Raw genomic sequence first — 17,660 nt, 5'->3', positions numbered from 1 at the left:
CCGCCATCATAGAGATGTGGCTAGTCGACGCCCGTCACTGTCCAAGGTGCTGAAAGAGCTAACTGATCGGCAGTAACTCTTTCAGCACCCTCGACAGTGAATGCCGATCACAATATACACCAACCTGTGAATAAAAAAAGACGTTCAAACTTACCATGAACTGCCTGCTTGCTCCAGTCCGGTCTCCCGGCCGTTGCCTTGGTGACGCGTCCCTCTCTTGTCATCCGGCCCCACCTCCCAGGATGACGCGGCAGTCCATGAGACCGCTGCAGCCTGTGATTGGCTGCAGCCTGTGCTTGGCCTGTGATTGGCTGCAGCTGTCACTTGGACTGAATTGTCATCCCGGGAGGTCGGACTGGAGGAAGGAGCCGGGACTTATCGGTAAGTCCGAACTTCTTTTTTTTTTTACACGTATATGTATATTGTGATCGAAAGTCACTGTCCATGGTGCTGAAACAGTTTAAGGCTGGGTTCACACTACCTATTTTCAGACGTAAACGAGGCGTATTATGCCTCGTTTTACGTCTGAAAATAGGGCTACAATACGTCGGCAAACATCTGCCCATTCATTTGAATGGGTTTGCCGACGTACTGTGCAGACGACCTGTTATTTACGCGTCGTCGTTTGACAGCTGTCAAACGACGACGCGTAAAAATACAGCCTCGTCAAAAGAAGTGCAGGACACTTCTTTGGACGTTTTTGGAGCTGTTTTCTCAAAGACTCCAATGAAAACAGCTCCAAAAATGGACGTAAAAAACGCAGCGAAAACGGCGCGAAAAACGCAGCGAAAAATGCGAGTTGGTCAAAAAACGTCTGAAAAGCAGGGTCTGTTTTCCCTTGAAAACAGCTCTGGATTTTTAGACGTTTTTGGTCACTACGTGTGCACATACCCTTAGTCTTTCAGCACCGTGGGCAGTGACTGTCTCCTGACGTCGCGTACCTGAACATTTTTTGCCGGGTTCGGTCAAAACGAGTTCGGCCGAACCCGGTGAAGTTCGGTGCGCTCATCTCTAATTTGACACTCCGTTTGGATGTTTGTAAACAGAAAAGCACGTGGTGGTTTTCTGTTTACATTCATCCTTTTGACAGCTCTTGCGCGAATCACGCAGTTCGCACGGAAGTGCTTCCGTGCGGCATGCGTGCTTTTCATGCACCCATTGACTTCAATGGGTGCGTGGATGCGCGAAAAACGCACGATTATAGAACATGTCGTGAGTTTTACGCAACGCACTCACGCTGCGCAAAATTCACGCATCGTCTAAACTGCCCCATAGAGTAATATAGGTGCGTACGACACGCGTGAAAAGCACGCGCGTCGCACGCGGTTATATTACGCTCGTGTAAATGAGGCCTAAAACCTCTGGATGACTATGAATTTTTCAAAGAAAATGACCAGTACAGTCATTACTGTTCTTTAAAAGACCGTTCCAAGTGTCTCCAAATGTTCCAAAATATTTTTTAATGCATTTACTTTTTTCATTAAGCCCAGTGCATGGTCTCTAGGTTCCCACAGCACTTCCTATGGTCATCCGACGGTAAAATAGTATTGTCCAGTGCCACGTGACTTTTGACGGTCAATTGCTAGGCGGCAGTGATTACATCACAAGCGATTGGCTGCTATAGTCACATAGCATGATTCTTTTTTTATTTTTAAAAACCTAGAACTATTTTTTTAGGTGGTCGAAAAACTGCTTTAATGTATATGTCGTTTTTAAATACCACTTTACTTATGTTTCGTGTAAAGGGTAAGTTCACATGGAATTTTGAGGCAGATTTTCCTCTGCCTGCACGCCGATTTTTCGCTGCGTTTTTTGCCCGCGGCCATTGAGCACCGTGGGCCTAAAACGCAGTGAAATACGCTTTCTCTGCCTCCCATTGATGTCAATGGGAGGTCAGAGGCGTAAACGCCCGAATATTTGGCATGTCCCTTCTTTTTTCCGCGAGCCGGTATTTCAATGGGAGGCATTTTCAGACGTTTTTTGGCGCGTTTTCCAATGCGGTTTCCGCATCAAAAAACGTGTAAAAAAAACTGTGAACTGGCCCTAACACTTTTTGAGTTTTAGCTTTTAAAAATACAAATAAAATAAATACATATAAAAAAATGCACCACTTTATATTTTACATGTTTGTATTAATCTACATAAAAAGTTGAGTAACTTTGTAAATACATGGCATCACTTAGTTACTTTTTATGTCGATTATAACTATATAAAAACTGTAAAATAGTACTCAAAGGTCGATATACCATTTGAGGTTGTTTTTGAAGCACCTCTAGACAATCTGGGTTCTGTGTTCTCCACCCAACTGAGAATAGTAAAATAGTAACATCACCAGAATTTTGCCTTCTGACCTTACATACATAGTTACATACGTTGAAAAAAGACACAGGTCCATCAAGTTCAACTTTTCTCAATAAATTACCAGTCATTCATTGGTTGATTAGTTATAACACTCAATGCCATTCTTCAATAAATAAGCATCTAGCCTTTTTTTCAATGCTGACATAGTATCTGCCATTACTACCTCTTGAGGTAGGGCATTCCATAGTTTGACTACTCTAACTGTAAAAAACCCTTTCCTATATTGATGTCTGAAACGTCTTTCTTCTACATGCAATGCATATCCCCTGGTCCTTTGTAAAGTCTTTGGAAGGAACAGATCATGTGATAGTTCTCTGTATTGACCACGCATATACTTCTACATGTTAATAAGATCCCCTCTAAGACGTCTTTTTTCCAAGCTGAACAAGCCCAATTTTTCGAGCCTTTCATTATAAGCGACACCTTCCATCCCATTTAATAATCTAGTTGTCGGGCTTTGAACCCTCTCCAATTCTCCTATATCCTTTTTTCAAGATGTGGCCTTACAAGGGATTTATAAAGGCGTAATATTACATTTGAATCACAGGATTTTATCTCTCTTTTTATACACCCTAAAATCCTATTTGCTTTTGCAGCTGCTGCTTGACATAGATGTCTGCTGCTTAGCTTATTTGTTACCAGAATATCCAGGTCCTTCTCTTTTGTCCATTATTTCCAGTTTTATTCCATTTAATGTATATGAATTAATGCTATTATTGTGTCCTAGGTGCATTACTTTTACATTTATCAACATTAAATTTCATCTGCCATGTTTTTGCCTATGCTGCAAGCTTATCTAGGACTTTCTGTAATATTTTATAGTCAAGTTGAGTTTTAAGTATCCTACAAAGTTTTTTGTATCATCAGCAAAAACGCACACCTTGCTATCAATCCCACCCACAAGGTCATTAATAAAGAAATTAAAAAGAATTGGGCATAACACCGATCCTTGTGGTACCCCGCTGCTGACTTCAACCCATTTTGAGTAATTTCCATTTATAACAAATCTTTGTTTTCTGTCCCTTAACCAATTCTTTCCCCATGTGCATACATGGTCCCCCAATCCCTGTGTTTGTAACTTCAGAACAAGACTGTTGTGTGGAACAGTATCAAATTCTTTTGCAAAATCCAAATTAATTACATCAGCCGCATGACCAACATCCAGATTTGCACTTACCTCCTCATAGAAACCGAGCATGTTGGTTAGGCACGACCTGTTTTTCATGAATCCATGCTAGTTATCAGTAATTAGACTTTTCTCTGCTATATACTTTTGTAGTTAATCTCAGAATACCCTCAAATATTTTGCATACCACATATGTCAAACTTACTGGACAGTAGTTACTTGATTCCACCTTTTTACCCTTCTTAAATATTGGTACAACATCAGCCGTCCACCAATCCTGCGGCACTGAACCTCTTACAAGAGAGTCTAAGAAAATGAGATACAATGGTCTGTCTAATACTGAGATCAATTCCCTTAATACTCGTGGATAAATGCCGTCTGGGCCAGGGGCTTTATGAAGATTTAATTTGCTCAAACGTAGCTGTACTTCCTCCTGTGTTAAGCAGGTAATATTGGATGGGGAACCTTTATTACTGTCCTCCTGAATATCTGGCACTGGGAGCTCATCAGTAAACACAGAGGAAAAGTACGTGTTTAACCCCTTGCCGACATTTGTCGAAAGTATACGACATGGAAAGCCAGTGCTTCCCGCAAAATGTCGTATGCTTACGCCAAATGCTTGGCATCGGCTCAGAAGCTGAGTCGTTACCATCATCGCCGGATCTCAGCGTTATCTTACAGCTGACATCCAGCTGTAATGGCGGGGACCGAAAATTAGCTTCGACCCCCGCCATTAACCCCTTCAATGCAGCGTTCAAACGTGATCGCTACATGTAAGGTGTTTGCAGCTCATCGAAACCCCGGCAATGGCATCCGGAGGCCTAATACTGGCCTCCCGGTCTGCCTAGCACGGAAGATGGTCAGGATCCGCCCGGCAAGATGGCGCCGGCTCAGAAGCTGATCCGGCGTCATCAGCGGTGGAAGTCAGCTGTAAGTTTCAGCTGACATCCACCTGTAATGGCAGGAACCGGAGCTAGCTCCGATCCCTGCCATTAACCCCTTCGATGCAGCAATCGAAAACGATTGCTACATCTGAGCGGTTGCTAGCAGATCGCCAGCCCTGACAGGCAATCAGGACTGGCGACTGCTGCTATGGCAACAGGAGACACAATGGCCTCCTGCTCTGCCATTACGGAAGCCTTTAGGCCCTGCCGGGAGGCGAAGCCTAATCGGCTTGCTGTCAGTGAATAACTGACAGATCTAATACATTGCACTACGTAGGTAGTGCAATGTATTAGAACAAAAATAAATCTGACAGTTGGACCGTCAAGTCCCCTAGTGGGACTTGAGAAAAAGTGTAAAAAAAAGTATAAAAAAGTGTAAAAAAAAATAAAAGTTTGAAAACAATAAAAGTTTCAAGTAATAAAATAAAACACAATCGCCCTTTTTCTCTTATCAAGTCCTTTATTATTGACAAATAATAATAAACCGTACGTATTTGGTATCGCCACGACCGTAACGACCTGAGGTATCAAAATTTTATATTATTTATTGCACGCGGTGAACAGCGTAAATAAAAAACTTTACCAGAGTTTCTGTTTTTTGGTCACTTTGCCCTACAAATATTGGAATAAAAAGTCGCACGTATCCAAAAATGGTACCTATAAAAACTATAGCTCGTCTCGCAAAAAACAAGCCCTCATACAGCTCCGTCGATAAAAAAAGTTAAAAAGTTATGATTCTCACAACTTGGCGACAGAAAAAATACATTCTTTTTACAAAAGTAATTTTATTGTGCAAAAAGTTGTAAAACATAAAAAAGTGGCTTAAATTAGGTATCGCCTGAATCGTACGGACCCGCAGAATAAAGTTAACACGTAATTTATAGCGCATGGTGAACGCTGTATAAAAAAACCTAAAAAACTGATGCCAGAATTGCGTTTTTTTTGTTTACCTGGCCTCCCAAAAAATAGGATAAAAGGTGATCAACAAGTCGCATGTACCCCAAAATGGTACCAATAATAACTACAGCTCGTCCCGCAAAAAAAAGCCCTCATACCACTACGTCTATGAAAAAATACAATTAGTTAAGGCTCCAATAAGTCAGGAAATAAAAAATATGCAGTTGTGCCGGCCCGCGGGGAACATCTCTTTTGTTTCAAGAGGCGATTTATCAAGGACCTAAAATTAGGGAACCAGGAAGGGGTGGACTCAAACATATCTGCTAGAAGCGAGTGTGCTCGTATTATACCAGGACAACACTTTCCCAGCAAAATTCCCCAAACTGCAAAGGTGCGGAGTGTGGACCAAAAGGGGGATAAGAAAGGATGCCATATATCAGTGCGACACCGGCCCGTGCAGAAAGGATTGCTTCACAGCGTAACACACATCTATGGATAATTTTATTGTTTTATTACCCCATTATTATGCCACCTGACTATGCCCCTGATATACTCTGCCCGGCTTACATGTACCCCCACATTATAAATGGAAACACCAGCAATACTCAAACAAATCTACTACCAAGCAAAATCCGCTCTCCAAAAGCCAAATGGCGCTCCCTTCGCTCTGAACCCTACAATGTGCCCAAATAGCAGTTTCCTTCCACATATATGGCATCGTCATACCCGGGAGAACCCTTTTAACAATTTTTGGGGTGTGTGTCTCCAGCGTCATAAGCTGGGCATGACATATTTGCCACTGAATTGGCATATCTAGGGAAAAATATAAATGTTTAATTTGCACCATCCGCAGTGTAATCATTTATGGAAAAGACCTGTGGGGTGAAAATGCTCACTACACTCCGTAATAAATGCCTTGAGGGGTGTAGTTTCCAAATGGGGTCACTTCTCAGGGGTTTCTTTTTATTATTTCACATATGAGCCTCTGCAGTTGTGAACCAATACTTTGTAAATCGCCAAATTAGGCCTCAATTTTACATGGTACTCTCTCACTCCTGAGTCTGGTCGAATGTCCAGGCAAAAGATTAGTGCCACATGTAGGGTGTTTCTAAAACCGGGAAACACCACATAATAATTAGAGAGCTGTCTTGTTATGGTGGCACAAGCTGGGCACCACATATCAGCATATCTATGGCAAAAATCCCATTTTCACTCTGCAACATCGAGTGCACACTAATTTCTACAAAACACCTGCAGGGTTAAAATGCTTACTACACCCCTAGGTAAATGCATTGAGGGGTGTAGTTTCCAAAATGGGGTCACTTCTAGGGGGTTTCCACTGTTTTGGGCCCACAGGAGCCCAGAAACCAATCCAGCAACATCTGCATTGCGCTCCTTCCCTTCTGAGCCCTGCCGTGTGCCCAAACAGCAGTTTATAACCACATATGCGGTATTGCCGTACTCAGGAGAAATTGCCTTACAAATGTTGGCTTCTTTTTTTTCCTTTTATTTGTTGAGAAAATGAAAAAATTTTCGGTAAAGCTACATCTTATTGAAGAAAAAGGATTGTTTTTATTTTCACTGCCCGATTCTAATAAATTCTATGAAACATCTGTGGTGTCAAAATGCTTACTACACCCCTAGATGAATTCCTCAAGAGGTTTAGTTTCCTAAATGGAGTCACTTTTTGGGCGTTTTCATTGTTTTGTCCCCTCAAGGGCTTTGCAAATGCGACATGGCCTCTGCAAACCATTCCTGCTAAATGCCAAAATAGCGCTCTTTCCCTTCTAAGCTCTGCCGTGTGTCCAAACAGCCGTTTATTACCACATGTGGGGTATTGTTTTACTCGAGAGAAATTGCTTTACAAATTTTGCAGTGCTTTTTCTCCTTTGGTCCTTGTGGAAATTAGAAAAAAAAATCGCTAAGCCTACATTTTCTTTGAAAAAATGTAGATTTTAATTTTCGCGGCCTACTTCCAATAATTTCTGTAAAACACCTGTGCAGCCAAAATGCTCACTATACCCCTAGATAATTTCCTTGAGGTGTGTAGTTTCCCAAATGGGGTCACTTTTGAGGGATTTTCACTGTTTTGGCACCGCAAGAGCCCTTCAAACCGGACATGGTTCCTAAAATATATTCTAACAAAAATAAGGCCCCAAAATCGTCTAGGTGCTCCTTTGCTTCTGAGGCCGGTGCTTCAGTCCAGTAGCATGCTACGGCCACATGTGGGATATTTCCAAAAACTGCAGAACCTGAACAATAAATATTGAGTTACATTTCTCTGGTAAAACCTTCTGTGTTATAAAAAAAATTGTATTAAAAATTTATTTCTGCAAAAAAATATGAAATTTGTACATTTTACCCCTACATTGCTTTCATTCCTGTGAAATGTCTAAAGGGTTAAGACATTTTCTAAATGCTGTTTTGAATACTTTGAGGGGTGCAGTTTTTAAAATGGGGTGACTTTTTGGGGGTTTCTAATATATAAGGCCCTCAAAGCCACTTCACAACTAAACTGGTCCCTGTAAAAATAGCCTTTTGAAATTTTCTTGAAAATTTGAGAAATTGCTGCTAAAGGTCAAAGCCTTGTAACGTCCTAGAAAAATAAAAGGATGTTGAAAAAACGATGCCAATCTAAAGTAGATATATGGGAATTGTTAATTCGCAACAATTTTGTGTGTTATAACTGCCTGACATACAAGCAGATACATTCAAATTGAGAAAAATGCAAATTTTGGGAATTTTTCTCAAAATTGTAGTGTTTTTTTTACAATTAAATACTGAACATATCAAGCAAATTTTGCCAGTAACATAAAGTCCAATGTGTCACAAGAAAACAATCTTAGAATCGCTTGGATAGGTAAAAGCATTCCGAAGTTTATTACCACATAAAGTGAAACATGTCAGATTTGAAAAATCAGGCTCTGTCAGGAAGGTCAAAAGTGGCCGAAGGGGGTTAATATCTCAGCCCTCTCTTTGTCCTCTACAATTCTATTCCTATGGTCATCTTTAACCTCTTCACGCGCTGCTCCGCAATAGTACGTCCTGCAGAGGGGTTAGTTCCCGCATCCAGACGTACTATTGCGGAGTAGTTCCCGGCGCACACTGTCCTAACGGACAGTGTCCGGGAACCGGGAGGTCAGCTGTCCCCGACAGCTGACACTCCAGCCTTGCCGGTCAGCGGACCATCGCCGCTGATTTCGGCAATTAACCCCATAAATGCAGCGACGGATTGCCGTCGCCGCATTTAAGTGGTTTGAAACACATCGGCAGCCCCCAAGAAGTGATCGTGGGGGCTACCGATGCTTGTCACCGCAATCGGAGGTCAGACAATGACCTCCGGGTTGCCATGTACGAAAGCCTCGGAGGAGCAGCCTCCGGCTGGTCCTCCGAGGCTTCCTGTCAGAGTGACTGTCATGTCACAATGACAGTTAGAGTACATTACACTACGTGTGTAGTGTAATGTACTCTAGCAGCGATCAGAGCTGCAAGTCTAAGTGTCCCCTAGTGGGACAAGTGAATAAAGTAAAAAAAAGATAATAAAAATGTTTTCAAAAAAGTGTAAAAATAAAAGTTATAAGTGATATAAACAAACACTGCATTTTTTTCCTATAATAAGTCTTTCATTATAGGAAAAAAATGAACATGTTAAAAAAAGTACACATATCTGGTATCACCGCGTTCGTAACGACCCCAACTATAAAACTATAATGTTATTTTTCCCGCACGATGAACACCCCAAAAAAATCAATAAAAAACTACTCCAGAATCGCTATTTTTTTGGTCACCACCCCTCCCAAAATAGAGAATAAAAAGTGATCAAAAAGTCGCATGTACCCGAAAATAATACCGATAAAAACTACAACCCGTCCCGCAAAAAACAATCCCTTATACAGCTTTTTTGACTGAAAAATAAAAAAGTTATGGCTCTCAGAATATGGTGACAGAAAATAAATTATTTTATAAAAAAGTGATTTTATTGCGCAAACGCTGCAAAACTTAAAGAAACCCTATATACATATGGTATCGCCGTAATCGTACCGACCCGCAGAATAATATATAATGGTCATTTATAGTGCATGGTGAACGCCGCAAAAAATAAACTAAAAAACATTGTCAGAATGGCTTGCTTTTGGTCAGCCGGCTTGCAAAAAAATGTAATAAAAAGTGATCAAAAAAATCGCATGTACCCCAAAATGGTACCAGTGAAAAGTACAGATGGTCTCGCAACAAATTAGCCCTCACGCAGCTCCAGTGATGAAAAAATAAAGACGTTCTGGCTCCCAGGAATATGGCGATGCAAAATGTGCAGATCCGACACCATTTATCAGTGCGACACCAGCCACACATCTATGAATTATTATTTATTTACCGCATTATTATACCCTCTTATGCCCTGATGTTCTCCGCACAGATTACATATATCCCCACATTATAAACTGAAGAACCAGCGAAACCCAAAACAGAAAAACTACCAAGCAAAATCTGCGCTTCAAAAGCAAAATGGTGTCCCTCCCTTCTGAGCCCTGCAGCGTGCCCAAACAGCAGTTTGTGCCCACATATATGGCATCGCCATACCCGGGAGAACCCGCTTAACGCTTTATGAGGTATTTGTCTTCAGGTGCACAAACTGGGCACGACATATTATGCACTAAAATGGCATATCAGTGGAAAATTGCAATATTCACACCATCCGCTGTGCATTAACCCCTTTGAGCACTATGATTTAATAGCACGTCATGGTGCGGGGGTGATGTATGGAGCGGGCTCACGTGCTGAGCCCGCTCCATACGCTGCGGGTGTCGGCTGTGTATTACAGCTGACACCCGGGACTAACGGACAGGAACAACGATCGCGCTGTTACAGGAGTCTGTAAAAATAACAATATACTGCAATACATTAGTATCGCAGCATATTGTACCTGCGATCCAATGATCGCTGGTACAAGTCCCCTAAGGGGACTAATAAAATGTGTAGAAGAATTAAAGTTATTAGTAGTGAAAAAGAAAAAAGTTTAAAGTTAAAAAAAAAACACCTTTTCCCATTTTTCTTCAAAAGTAATGTAAAAAAATAAACAGAATTGATATCGCTACGTCCGTAAAAGGCCGAACTATTACAATATACCATTATTTAACTCGCACGGTGAACACCGTAAAAAACTTAAATAATTTAAACCGCCAAAATCGCTGTAGTTTTCGTTTTTACCGCACGGCGAAAGCTGTAAAAACGAAAACCCCCAAAAGTTGAATCACCCAGGGTGTGACGCCAGACAGCAGGATAACACACCATGGGTAAGGCATCAACATATAATTTATATGTATCTTCCCACATCATCATGTGGGTAGGTTAGGCACTTCTTTATGCCCTCATGACTACAACTGTTTACCATGACCCAGGACTTCATACATAATTTAGAGTAGTTTTCTAAGTCCTTCCTGGTGTTATTTTTCTGAGTATTATACTCCTATGTATATACACTGCTATTTATCCTGTTATGTATACCTGTCTGGCTTCCATTTTTTCCACACTGTGGCAGTCATCTCTAATTTTAATATGTGAGTTTTTTCATGTTTTATGTTTTGTATCAATAAAATGTATTCTTTTATCAGTTAAAGCTTTGTATTAACTCCATTTTTTAGGTTGTTGTTCTATATGGGAAATGTTAACTGGTAACTATTTTGTGTGGTATTACTATCTGTTTTACAAGCCGATACGTTTAAATTTAGAAAAATGCAAATTTTTGCAAATTTTTTCTAAATTGTGGTGTTTTTTCAGAAATAAATACCAAAATTATCGACAACATTTTTTCACTAACATAAAGTACAACATGTCACGAGAAAACAATCTCAGAATCGCTTGGATAGGTAAAAGCATTCCAACGTTATTACCACATAAAGTAACACATGTCAGATTTGAAAAAATTGGCTGGGTCCTGAAGGGGTTAAGAGGGCTAATTTTATCAGATTTTTATTTATTATTTTTTTTGACATTAATAGAAATTTTGGGATTCATTTTAATGTTGTTAGAGATTTGTTTTTCTGTAGATAACTTTGCTAACTTGATTTCATTTTTACATTTTCTATTGAGATCTTTGTAAGTCTGGAATGCTTTTGCTGAGCTCTCAGCCTTCAATATTTCAAATGCTTTTTTTTTTTGTCTTACTATATTCAGTAATTCCATATTCATCCATATTGGTCTCCTTTTATTCCTAGACGTTTTGTTACCAGTGGGTATAAACTTACTACACGATTTATGTAATAGATCTTTAAAAACTCCTTATTTATCTTCAGTATTAGTTTTTGTAACTCCCCTTCATACGGTTTAATTGAATATTATATTAAAGCTTACCATATTGTGGTCACTGTTGCCCAAGTTCTCCCGGACCTCCACATATGATATTGTGTCTGGTCTATTAGATAAGACCAGATCCAGTACATTATCCCCTCTGGTTGGTTTATTAACCAACTGAGTGAAATAATTGTCTTGAATTGTGGTATAAAAACTTCCAGCTTTTAGCACATCCACCAATCTCTATGTCTCAATTAATGTCAGGCTAATTAAAATCCCCCATAATAAGGACCCCTTTATTATTTGCTGCCTTTTCTATTTGTTGCAGCATTTAATCCCCAGCCTGTTCCATTATGCTTGGTGGCTTATAACAGACTCCAATTAGTAGTTTACCGTTATTAACCGTTCCATAAATATTTACACAGTCTCCCCCAATGTCTTCATTCAGGACTGGTCTTAGGCTGGATTTTACAGACAAACCCCTCCGCCTTTTCTATCCCTTCTAAATACGGTGTAGCCCTCCACATTTGTTACCCAGTCATGGCTCTCATCCAGCCGGGTTTCTGTTATGCCCACTACATCATAATCCATGTCAGTCATTAGAATCTCCAACGCGTCCATTTTACTTGAAAGACTTCTTGCATTCGCCAGCATACATTTAATCTTACCGACAACTTTAATATTTTTAGGTCCGTATTTATTCCTAGTCACCTCCCGCTATCTTTCTAGTGACACTGGTATAATTAATGAAAACACTTCCTTGCAGGTCCTGGACTTAACCGCTTAATGACCAGGCCATTTTGCGCATTACTGACCAAGGATTATTTTTTGTTTTTTCACGGTCGCATTCCATGAGTCGTAACTTTTTTTTTATTCTGTCGACATAGCCGTATAATGGTTTGTTTTTTGCCGGACGAGTTGTATTTTGTATTTGCACCATTTTTAGGTGCTTATAATATATTGATTAACTTTTATGAACTTTATTTTAGGAGAGAATTGAAAATAAGCAGCTATTCCAGCATTGATTTTCACGTTCTAAATTTACGCTGTTTACTATGCAGCGTAAATAACATGTTAACTTTATTCTATCGGTTGGCACGATTACGGGGATACCAAATATGTAAAGGTTTTATATGTTTTCCTGCGTTTGCACAATAAAAACCCTTTTAGAAAAAAATTACTTGTTTCTGCATTGCCGCATTCCAAGAGACGTAACGTTTTTATTTTTCCGTCAATGTAGTCGTATGTGGGCTTGATTTTTGCAGGCCAAGGTGTAGTTTTCATTAGTACTATTTTGGGGTACATAGGACTTATAGATTAACTTTTATAAAAAAAAATTATGGGGGGAATGGGAGAAAAGAGAGAATTTTGCTATTGTTTTTTGCGTTATTTTTGGACGGCGTTCATCTGGCGGTTTAATTGATGTGTTCATATTATTGTTCAAGTCGTTACGATCGCGGGGATACCATATATGTGTATGTGTTATTTGTTTTAACACTTTTACTAAATAAAACCACTTTTTTGGCAAAAAAAGTTTTGTTTTTTTTTTTTCATCAACTTTATTTAAGTGCTTTACATTTTTTTTTTAGTCCCACCAGAGGACTTCACTATGTGATCTGCTGATCGCATATATAATGCTTTGGTATACTTCGTATGCCAAAGCATTATTGCCGGTCAGTGTAAAACTGACAGGCAATCTTTTAGGCCATGCCAGAGGCATTTGCTGAAGACAGACCTGTTAGGCCCCCGGCTGCCATGGAAACCCGACGGCGACCCGCGATTTCTTTACGGGGGCGCCGATGGGGTGACAGAGGGAGCTCCCTCCCTCTGTCAAACACATTAGATGTCGCTGTCGCTATTGACAGCGGCATTTAATGGGTTAAACTGCCGGAATCGGAGCACGCATCGATTCCGGCAGTTGCAGCAGGAGCCAGGCTGTGTATAACAGCCGTGCTCCTGCCGTTGATCGCGTGTGTACACTGTCAGTACCCGCGCGATCAGAGGACGGATATATCTGTCCTCCTGCGCGAACTAGCAGCTGCAGATGACGGATATATCCGTCCTTCGGCGTTAAGAGGTTAAGCTTCTCTCATAGTTCCCTAAAATCGTCTTTAAGGACCTTCCATCTCCCGCTGAGTTTGTCATTGGTACCGATGTGTACTATGACTGCCGGGTCTTCCCCAGCCCCACCCAGCAATCGGTCTATTCGATCCGCAATATGCCAAACCCGAGCACCCGGGAGACAACACACTGTTCGGCATTCACGGTTGCGGGGTTGACAGATGACCCTATCTGTCCGCCTAATAATAGAATCCTCTACCACCAGTATGTGTCTGACCCTTACTGCACTCCTACTTCCATTCTTCCTAGAGCAGTCATTGTCCTGGTTGCTAGGAGCAACACTCTGCTGTAGTGACGCTGGCTCTGAACTTGCATCCCTAATATCAGCCTAACAGGCATATTTACTAGGTTGTGCCAGTTCAGGACTAGCACTTTTTCCTCTACCCCTTCCTCTAACTGTTACCCAGCTACTAATCTCTGGATACTGAGTTTGCCCCCCTCCACCCACGTCCATCTCATCTTGCCCCAGCCAGTGTTTACTCAGTAAGCTCAAAACTTCTCTCCCGGTTTGCGATGCACCGAAGTGTTGCAAGCTGCATATATAGATCCAAAACATTTTAGGATCTAACTATGTTAGTAGCAGAGCTTGGCTATGACCGCTCCCTAATGTATTTTTTTTGTTGCATACAAGCCAATTGGCCAGTGATAATTTAAGTTAGTGCTATAGAAATTATGGCCAGTAGATGCTTTTTCTGTACCACACTTGTTATATATTAATACTTATCCTCTAAGCATATAATTGTATTGTAGACGTTACTTCTTCTTAGGTTAGGGGAAAAAATATTTGTTGTAAAAATCCTCACTAAAGCTTCTGGCAATGATTTATACAGGGGTACCCTGTATACTTATGCTTCGTCATTTTTGACTTGGCATGTTCTTTATATTTATCATTATTTATTTATGACGCTTATACAGTGCCAGCATATTCTGCAGCGCTGTACAGAAGTTCTCATCACATACTGTCCCCAGTGGGGCTCACAATCTAAATTTGTATAAATTTTATTTATTTTGGTATATTGCTTGCTGTGTTTTGAAAGTTAGCCACTTCTGGCTGCTAAAAGATTAATGAATTGAAACTGTGGGGAAACACCCCGTCTCTTTGTGGAGGACTTTGTTATGGTCTATAATAAAATGGTACAAAAATAGATTAGAGTTGGCCAGCAGATTAATGTTCGTTTTTGTAAGGAAACTAGTACTTATGTTTTCCCTAACAAGTACAATAACTTTAGACGTGTGCTTTTACTTTATTTGTGACATTGAGTATAGTTCCTAATAGCTTTATTTGTTACCCATTCCATTAAGGAACTACTTTTACAACATAACAAGCAATTACAACACTGTTGCATGTTATGTTGCCATACAGATGAAGTTGCCAAAATGACACCCCCTTCGTTGACTTCACATCCTGTTTTGGAATTTGGCTGAAGCTGCACCACATAGACTCCCTGCTCTGCCCGCTCCCTGTTTGCACTCTGCACACAATCTTGGTAATATTGAGTGCCCTCTGATCCTTTTTTAAATAAGGGAGCAGCTATAATACTTTTTATGAAAATTTGCCTGGAGTTTCACTTTATGAATCAAAAGGTAATATTCCCAACATTTGTGCTTTTGTTTAAGAGCTTTATAGATTTGTTTTCAATGTTGCAGGATTTGCTAATATTAGCAAATCAGATCTAAGTTCTCATTTTCCAGATTTGTTTTGGAAAATTAAAACAGCAACTTGACAGATTGCTGTGACCAACAGCAAGATTTATCCCTTACACTGGTTTTGCTAGCTCTCCCCCACAAGGGTGTACTTACCATAAAGGCAGCCTATGGAGCTCCTAGAGAGAGAATCCCTTTTTTTAACATGTCAGAACCTGTGTAAGGTTTCCCTCTCCACAGGCCCTAGAATGTTAGCAAGCAAGGGTGTGGGGAATTAACCGAAAGATCATGGAAAGGATATAGGGAGAAAACAAGCACCAAGTCCTCCTGTCCCATGAAGTAAGAGGTGTGAAAGTATTATCCAGCGTCAAAAGGAGGCCCCATTTTAATCTTTGCTCTGGGGCTTTTTTATTTTTATTTTTTATATCTCATATGTATTTTATGATACCCCTGTTTTGAAAACAAAAAACTTTGTTGGGAGAACAATTGTTTTTGATCCAGTTTTTTTTCTTTCCTCACACCATTGTTTCATGTTCCCTATATCATACATTTCGTCTGTACTTTGCATTATGTTTGTTATTAGTATGTACTTTTATGTTGAATATAAATCATATTCAGTATGGTACTTTCATCTTTGCGTACATGCTTTATGAATACTCTGGTGTTTCCTGGTGCTGTGTCGATTTTTAAATAAACCTACTTTAAAAAAAAAAACCAAGATGACACAAAAGTAATGCTCAAACTTGAGTGCAGTAAATCGCTGTTTCTAAACACATATAACATGTCTTTGTACATGAAAGCACCATTATTTGTGAGTATTTATAATAAATTATAAAGCACTCAGCACGGGGGCCAGCGAAAGAATGCTTCATTATACAAATATAATGTTTATATAATCACCCACAAAAAAGTTAAATGTAGAATAAATACACTGACAAGAAATAATAAATGAAAAGTTCAACTGTAGTAAACAGAACACTAAATACAAACTAAATATGTAAAATCAAATTAGAAATATTACAAACAAAAAAAGATCATATGTTATGATCACATTAAGTCTGTGATGCTTAAATAATAAACTTCTGCCAGTTACTGCAATGCAGTCTCAAAGAGAAGACTGTAAAGAAGTTTGCCCCCCTCTCTTGCTATACGTGGACATATTTTATTCCGATATTATAATTGCATGACAATCAGACATGTTACAAGGTTCATATTGATGCTGGTCACAGCTTCTGTCCAGAACGAATTTATCCTGCATACAACGCCTCTGCACTTAAGTTATTTTGTGTCATGGGAATGGTACCACACAAATACCCTTTAAGGCCTCATGCCCACTTCAGTTATTTTCGTCAGGGTGCTATCCGTTTTTTTAACTGATAGCACTCTGACACATTAATTTAAATGAGGCCATACACACTTCTGTTGTTTTAACGGAACCGTACGGCCGTTCCATAAGAAATAGGACAGGTCCTACTCCTGTCCGTTTTTGACGGAACAGTCTCGGCCTTTTCATTGATTTGGTCCGTGAAACAATGGACTGCACACGGTAGCCATCCGTGTGCGCTCCGTGTTTCACGGAACCATCATTAGCGGCCGTACAACGGCCGACGGAAGTGTGCATGATGCCTAAAAGTTGCCAGAACAAAAATCTTCCCCCATATAACTATGTATAAATTTATTTACTCTAGTCAGTTTCACAAAGAATAGACGTGTGAAAAGCAGAAACGGTTATATTACACCGCGTTCCAAATTATTATGCAAATGTTATTTTTCGCTGATTTTCCTAAATAGTCGATGCAAATGACAGTCAGTATAATCTTCAAGCCATCAACCGTTGGAGTATAATTCGAATTTTATTGAACAAATCTCCTAATGATAACAGGTTTTTTTTTTAGAAGTAAAAAACTTAAAATGCACTGTTTCAAATTATTATGCACAACAGAGATCAAAACATTTTAAAGGTTGTAAAGAGAACTAAAATGGTAATTTGTTGAATTTGCAGCATCAGGAGGTCATATTTACAGAAATCAAAAGCTCCTTCAATCAAAAAAAAGTTACATGTTAACATAGGACCCCTTCTTTGATATCACCTTCACAATTCTTGCATCCATTGAATTTGTGAGTATTTGGACAGTTTCTGCTTGAATATCTTTGCAGGATGTCAGAATAGCCTCCCAGAGCTTCTGTTTTGATGTGAACTGCCTCCTACCCTCATAGATATTTTGCTTGAGGATGCTCCAAAGGCTCTCAATAGGTTTGAGGTCAGGGGAACATGGGGG

At 39.9% G+C, this 17,660-nt stretch overlaps 1 protein-coding gene across 3 annotated transcripts in view; it reads left to right on the top strand.

The window, feature by feature from the left end:
• Nucleotides 1–17,660, top strand: part of BBS9 (Bardet-Biedl syndrome 9) — a 462,971-nt gene that overhangs the window by 34,287 nt on the left and 411,024 nt on the right. The window lies entirely within an intron of this gene.

The sequence above is a fragment of the Rhinoderma darwinii genome, chromosome 5, assembly GCF_050947455.1.
Source record: "Rhinoderma darwinii isolate aRhiDar2 chromosome 5, aRhiDar2.hap1, whole genome shotgun sequence".
In the NCBI taxonomy this organism is placed as follows: domain Eukaryota; kingdom Metazoa; phylum Chordata; class Amphibia; order Anura; family Rhinodermatidae; genus Rhinoderma; species Rhinoderma darwinii.
This window is presented reverse-complemented; position numbering and strand designations above follow the sequence as displayed.